This window comes from Crocodylus porosus, unplaced genomic scaffold (assembly GCF_001723895.1).
Source record: "Crocodylus porosus isolate Cpor-Errol unplaced genomic scaffold, CroPor_comp1, whole genome shotgun sequence".
Taxonomy (NCBI): Eukaryota; Metazoa; Chordata; order Crocodylia; family Crocodylidae; genus Crocodylus; species Crocodylus porosus.
In genome coordinates this window covers 28,844,547-28,851,944 of record NW_017728907.1, presented here as the reverse complement: position 1 = coordinate 28,851,944, position 7,398 = coordinate 28,844,547, and the positions used below count along the sequence as shown (strand labels likewise).

Sequence of the window (7,398 nt, the reverse complement as noted above, 5' to 3'; positions counted from 1 at the left end):
TGGAAAGGATAGCTTCAGACCTATGGCTCTACACTGCAACAGTCATGTAATGGAAATACTAATGCATTTGAACTTCACTATGCTGCTTCCCATGTGAATTTTTCTCTAGTACTCTCAGAGCTCTTACCAATGGATTATGTTTAATATTGTGTTCACAAAATGAATAAAAAGCTGTTTGGTTCTCCCTTTTTTCACTTTTTCTCACACCACAATTGTTTCTTAATAACCACTTTCTGCCCTCCATATCTTTCTGGCGTACTCTTATATGGTTTATGAGTATGGTTGTTTGAGTTATCTCACTCAGCCTCCCAGTATTCAAGCTGCTACTGCCTGTGATCCCGTTTGTAAGGTCTGATCCTGGATGCATTTGGAGTGTTCTCACTACTGTTCTAACTACGAGCTGTTATCGTGGATCCCCCAAATTTAGCTCGGTTCTCACTCACTCTTCTTGCTGAGGTAACAGCCATCAGAAATGCTACCTTATTGGAGAGATGAAAAAGTAAATTGATGCCGTCAGTTTAAATAACAGATATGTTAAAGATTAAGGACCAAATTTAGGTTCCATTATAGAACTCAGATCTTGATACAGTGGAAAACCTTGGTGGGGAAGATGGGCAAAATGGCTTTCAGAAGGCAGGGTAGATATACACCTTTATAGACTAAGATGTATGTATGTATGTCCATACTGTATTTACTCAAGTATAAGATGACCCTGAATATAAGATGATGTCCAGTAATCTGCTGAAAATACTCTGAATTCCACCTCAGCTAGAAGATGGCCCTCCTGATGATCTTTCCCAACCCTATGCCTCTGAGGCTGAGACTTTATCATTGCCTTAAAGTCCAGAGGGCTTCTAGCCTTTTATTTACATGGGATTAAACCCTTTTGAAAGTTTCCATACTTGTTTATAGCTGTGGTGAGTGGCTCCCCATTTGGTACCATCTGTGTCACCAGGAGGAGGAAGCTCAATGTAGGGAACTCTGCAACTGTCAAGCCTATACTTGTCCCTGGTTACCTCACACCTCTGGACAAATTTGTCTGGGCATCTGTTGATTCCCTAAGATGCCTTCAAGGAGCGATGACCCATCTTGGCAGTTCTCTCTAGTGTCCCCTTGTGGATTCTTTCTTCTGAACCTATGGCTCCAATCTCCTTCCCTGTGCTCTCCATTGTCCCAAGTATATCTGTAGCTGTCCTCTGATATTGGAAAGGGCTTTGGCTTTGGGGAAGGAGCCTAAAATCCATCTCCCATCTTACATCAGAACTGTAAATATGGTGGCCCAGTGGTGCCCAACCTTTTTTGTCCAGTGGGAAGGATTGGCAGTGCCCCATCCATCCACGGGTCAGATCCAGCTGATATTCTCACTCAGGCACCATGGGTGCCATCTGACTGCAGGGTGGAGTGGAGTGAGGGACAGGCTAGCCCTGACCCAGCCATCCTGGAAGAGAAGGGGGCAAGGCCTGGCCCAACCTAGCCCCGTGAGGGAGAAGGGAGCATGACCCAGGCCCTGATCCAGAAGCAGAGAAGGGCATGGGGGAGTGGGGCATAGTTTGGCTCTGACTGGCAGTGCAGATACTGGGGTTTGGGAATTTAGCAGGGGGGACGGTAGTCTTATTAATGGCCATTGCTGGAAAATTTCCAGACCTGTAGGGAGCCCCAGAGGTTGAGTATCCCTTTTGTAGCATAATACATAGCCCACCCTCTAGTAACAGGGAGGGACTCCAGGATTTGGTGAAGTCAAAAACCCATCTATCCACCTAGACCTAGGATTGCATTAGATGCCCCAGCTGGGGATGAGCCATCCTGGTTACCAATGATGGGCTTCTACCTTGACTGGTAGTCCCAACAAAGCTATAAAACCAACAGTGATGACCTATCTGCTCAACAAATCTGATGAGCTTGCAGATTGCTCTGAACCCAGCACCTTGCCTTGACTCTGGTCCCTACTTTTGTTCACTATTCCTGCACTCCTGGTATTGGTGTTCAGCTTGACTTGCTCCTGACTGTGACTCCCAGTTCCTGATACTGACTTCTTGACCTTGACCTGCTCCTGACCACATCTGGATTCTGGTTGGACTACCAGCTCCAAACTGTCTTGACATGTGGGTCTGGAGTCAGGTTCCTGACCACAAACCTAACTGCTAGGCCCAGCTGCCTGTTGCCCTCTTGTGATAGTAGCCATAGGCAAAAGTTTGAAAGGCACAGCAATTTGTCCCCAGAGACTGTCAGGCTAGATCTCAGATTGTACTTAATTGTGTCATGGGACTGCCAAGGTGGAGTCACCATTTGCTTTGGTCCACTGCACTTGAGGCTATGTCTGTAGCCTTCTTGCATGGGGTTTGTCTAACAGACATCTGTAAGACAGCAGTGTGAAGTACAATCCAAGGCTTTGCTAAGCATTGTGCAGTGAGGGAGATTTCATGGGGTGATGCTGCTGAGCACATCTTTTTTACACCTAGGTAATTCCAAGACTTACCTCCAAATGATGGTGAATTATGCTTTGGAGTCCCCTACATAGGAAAATGTGTGTGGACAGTTACTCTAATCAAAAAGGAGATTACTGAAATTCTTCAAGATGCATTGTCCACACTCACAGTCACCCTTCTTTTTCTTCTTCCTTAAGTCATATCAATAGGAGCTCTGCAGTTGAGAAGAAACTGAGGAGTAGGATGCATACATTGAATATATCCCCTCAGTCCTGAGCATTGAGGATGAAGGGCAAGAATGGAGTATAGGACTATAGGAAAGCAGGGCTGGAAGGAACCTCACAAGGTCATCTAGTCCAGCTCCCTACACAAGGCAGGATCATTCCTGACTATACCACTCCAGCTAGGTGTCCACCTAACCTGCTTTTGAAAATTTCCAAGGATGGGAATTCCAGTTTCTCCAGGTAGCTTGTTCCAATATTTGATTGCTCCTGGAAAGTTGCTTTTGGACTATTTTGTATTTGTTGTATGGACAATACATCCTTGTTTCTCCTTATCTTGAAACTGTAAAAGGGGGAAAAGAGCAGAGCTGGCCTTAGGGGTGGGTGACATGAGTGACTGCCCAGGGTGCTGTGGTCAGGGTGGGGGGCACACATGCACACACATGTGAGCAGTCCACACACACAGCTGTGCTCTTTCCCATCCCTGGCTGATCCCTGCCCCAGGCAGGAGGAGCAGTGCTCAGCCCAGCCTGCCCCAACCCAGTCGCTGCTGAGGAGGAGCTGGGCTGGGCAGTGTAGGCAGCAGCAGTGGTGCCTTCCTGCTCTTCTGCTTGGCACACCATGCTGCTCTACCTCCCTGCCAGACTGCCCCCTACCTTTGCCTGCAGCAGCACCTTTGGGGAGGAAGGGGGTACCAGGGGGTGCCAAAATACAACTTTGCCCAAGGCACCATTTTCCCTAGGGCCAGCTCTGGATAGGAGTTCCCTCTTTTATTAACTAGAAAGGACTGCAGTGCTGGTATAAAGAATTCAGTAGACAAAACAACAAAAGTAATAGGGAAAATCCATATTCAGGTAACTATCTGCAGGCCCTATGAAAGCCAGTGTTTCATCCAGAGCTGGGAAGAAATTTATGACCATTTCCAGGGGCAGGTCCAGAGAGGATGCAGTGGTGTGACACACCCTGCTTTCAGTCAACCATGCTGTGGAAGCAGCAGCAGGGGACATTTTTTAAGTCCTTGAAACAAGTAAGAATCCCACCCCCTCTCCCCCTTTCATCTTTATGCTCAGCAGTACCCCCTGTCTCCCCCACACACCGCTACTGCTGTCTCTAGTTGCCCCCAAGGTAGGGGCAAGGGGGGTTGCTCCAGAGTCACTCCTGTTCACACCAGCCAGGCTCCATGCAAAGCCAGGCTCAGCCAGAGACAGCAGCATCAAGAGATGGGTCCTTCCTTCCTGCCCAGTCCCCACCCCACCCCTGTGTTCCCTGCCATCCGGACAGCAGGCACAGAGGAAGGGAACCCGCCTGCTACTGCTGCTGCTGTCTCTAGCCAAGATTGGGTCCATGTGCTGCCTGGATGCAGTTGGGCAGGAGTAGCTATGGAGCCTTCCCACTGCCCTTACGTCAGCTGGAGACAGTAGAAGAGCAGCAGCAGCAGGGAGGGGAGGGAACATGCCACTGAGCAGAGAGGAGAAGGGAGGGGGGAAGGAAGAGTCTTAACTGCTTGAGGGACTTAAAAAAGTCCCATGCTGCAGCTCCAGCAGTGTGGTCTGCCCACCTTGGTTTTGGGGGGAGGCTGGGAGCTGGGGGTGTAGCCACCCCTGCAATGCAGGTTGCTGCTCCCACACCTTGTTTTCTGAAATCTGGGATCCATTTCCCATTTGATTTTTAAAAAACTGGTTCTGAGGGATGACAGTCCTCAATCAGTACATAACCTTTGTGCCATCAGCATTTTTGCAGTTTTATTTAGCTATCAAAGATAGGGGTAATTTTCCTGGGCTATCTTCTGAAATCTACGTGATGATAGGAGTTGCATTCAAACTAATGCTTTTAAATTGTACTGTAGCTTTATATTGACCCTGGGTGGGTATTCATTTAATGTTTTTAAATTCCAGATTAACTGGAGTCAATAATAAAAGTGAAAGAAAGAAGTCACAGTATAGCTATGGAAAAGATGTTTATATTAACTACAACACTCAACTGGATAATAGGCAGAAGGCAAGGTAAACTTGTACCTTATAGACTAACTAATTCAGAGGTGCATCATTCAGCTGGATGATACCAGCTGTAAGTCAGGACCCACTCGGGGTGTGTCTACGCATGCAATTAATGCAACGGAATATACTTCAGCTCAATATGGACCAGAGTAAACTAATCCTGATCTCACCCTACACGTGTGTTTAAGCACAGTAATTTACCATGCTGCTGGATAACACTTGTACCTGACAGGACTATCTGGCAGCACAGTAAATCAGTCTACTACACCCTCATTGCCTGTACAGGTAAACTGTGATGATTTACTGAGCAATAAATTAGTCTGCTGTGCAGTAAAGTGTCTCTGTAGACATGCCCTGGTTGACTTAATCTTGAAACCTCTGTATCCTTTTGTAGACCCCTGAGTCATCCAGCCCCTCAAATAAAGCATGTTACTTTCATGCTTTGCCCCTGAGTAAAGTTGTATGACAATTGTTTCCCAAAGAGAAGAGCACAATTAAAAAAATAAAACATCAGTGAACTCAGCTCTACTGAGTTGTTTTCATAAACTAGCTAAATAAGGGGTGGGAACAAAATATGTAGCCTGTATATACAAGACAGTTAGAGGGGGGTGCACGTGTCAACCTCAACATGATTTATTTTTTGTGCTGTCTTTCAGTTATAGCAGAACCGTTGATTTTTTTTCCTTCCAGCCTAACCAAACGACACCTTTCCCAATTGCATTCTACACAAGTACATTTCTGTTTGCTGCAGCACTGGCTGAGTCATTTAGAGAGAGGTGTGGAGCAATCGAAAATACCTATCAACACCATTAAACCAAGATGTAGAAAGGAAGGCTGCTTCAGAAAGCAACTAATACGGTCAACGGAATCCTGTATAATAGTGTGATATAAAAGAGTTCATTAATCAAGCATGTATTTGTGATGTTCATTTGCACAAAAAGTGCAAGAATTCCTATTCTCTACCATGCAATTTTCTCTGTATAGCATGCATCTATCATAGCAGACTACTATACTGTGGCAATTGCAAGTACATTTTTTCTACTGATCATAATAAGCATGGATTTAAAATGGCTAGCACCTTTCAAAGTAGGAATGATTCAAAGTTATCCCCATCTTCAGAGTATTACAAACATGAATTAAGCCTCCAATACCCATCAAAAAGTCCACAAAGTACTGGTAAGTAGCGTTTTTCACAGATGAGAAAACTGACCCACACTGAGGTTAGATGAAACACCAAAGGCCAAGCGAAGTCAGTGTCAGAGAAGATTATATTCTCTCTTCCGAAAATGCGATCATTCCACTAGTCCATGTGATACTTGGAGCTAAGGGCGTTAGCAAAAAAGGACCGTTTCCTTAAGCATGTCTGCACTGCTGAAGATGTTTTTAGATAAATCAATGAGACTTCTCTTCAAGTCTCATAACATCCACAGGAGGTAGCAGGGCACACCCAATTTCATTGCTTTTGGGCATTGTCTCTCGGTCACACTGATTTCTTTACCTCTTAACCCCACCTAGTATATAAAATGGGAAGGAGTCAGAAGAGTCACTTGAATTTCCTTTCTCATCTGTGACATCCTAGATTGGAACCAGTGCACTTCTCAAAGGTAGGTGTCTGGGAGTAAATGGAGGTGAGGGGGAATCGCTGTAGGAGCAGAAATAATAGAACAGTTCAATAAAAGCAGGGATGCATCCTCCGATAACCCTGAACCGAGGATGGCCGATGCCAGGGAAGCTCTGGCGGAATGGATTTCCCTAACCATGCCCGATCCATAGGGAGCTCTGTTTGCAAAGGAGACAGGATGCCAGAAAGGGATGGTCCAGCTCTCCCGGCAGGGTGTGATGCATGGAGTCATGTTTGTGACCCCCAAGTCGTAGATCCGAGTGGCGGGTGTCCGCTTATCCCATCCGTGCCTCTGGGCGTTGCTGTCTGTCCTGTGGGGCCAGGAAGGAATTCTTCCTCTCCTGTTGCTATTGGTATCTATTTTGGGGGGTTAACCTTCCTCAGAAGCACTGGGTGTTGGCCACACACCTAAGCATGGGAATTTGAATTGGGATATGCTGCTGCTGTAGTTCCTAGCTAGAGGTCTTTCTTGCTCCTCTGCTTAGGGTCAGCCCAATCTCTGCAGTTGGGATCAAGAAGGAATTGCACCCCATGATCACTGTGGCATTGGGGGGCGGGGCGGGGAGACTTTCCTCCGCATCCCGGTGCCTTCCTCTTCTGCCAGGGCATTTTAGCAGATTTCTGCAGTCCTAGCGGCAGAACATTGCCAGTGCCCTTGTCCTCCCCCCCACCTGTGGCAAATAAAAAGGGTGTTTCCGACGCTCCTGGCACGGAGCCTGGTAGTTGTGTGTGAGAAGAAGAGGTTTCGCTGCGGACGATCCTGCCTAGAGCACGAGGCGGGACTAGATGTGCCCGGACAAATCCTGGCAGGAAAGGGACATGGGTAGCGAGGGAGCAGCGGGCTGCGGGGCACGGCCTCTGACTCAGCCTCCCGGGCCTGACGGGCTGGAGGCTGCAAACGAAAGAGGAAGGCAGGGGGGAAGCCCTGCTCCGGCCCCGCGCACTCCCCGTCCAGCACCGGGGCTGACCCGGCGGCTGCGGCCCCGTCCCGCTCCTCCCGCAACACCCCCGTGGGAGCCCACGGAGCGGCACCGCGGACGCTCGGAGCAGGGCCCGGGGAGAGGAGCCGGCCGGGGTCCCCGCGGGGCTCGAGACGCGGGTCCCAGCCCGGGCTCAGCCCCGCCCCCCCGGCG

The 7,398-nt window shown here is 48.1% G+C and overlaps 1 protein-coding gene across 1 annotated transcript in view; it reads left to right on the top strand.

Annotated features, from left to right (window-relative positions):
- The first annotated feature begins 4,848 nt into the window (after nucleotides 1-4,848).
- The window catches only part of S1PR1 (sphingosine-1-phosphate receptor 1), a 6,652-nt gene continuing 4,102 nt past the window's right edge, over nucleotides 4,849-7,398 (top strand). Inside the window, exon 1 of the mRNA XM_019531013.1 lies at nucleotides 4,849-6,248. The gene's annotated coding sequence lies outside the window, so the exon portion shown is untranslated. The remainder of the gene's footprint in view (nucleotides 6,249-7,398) is intronic.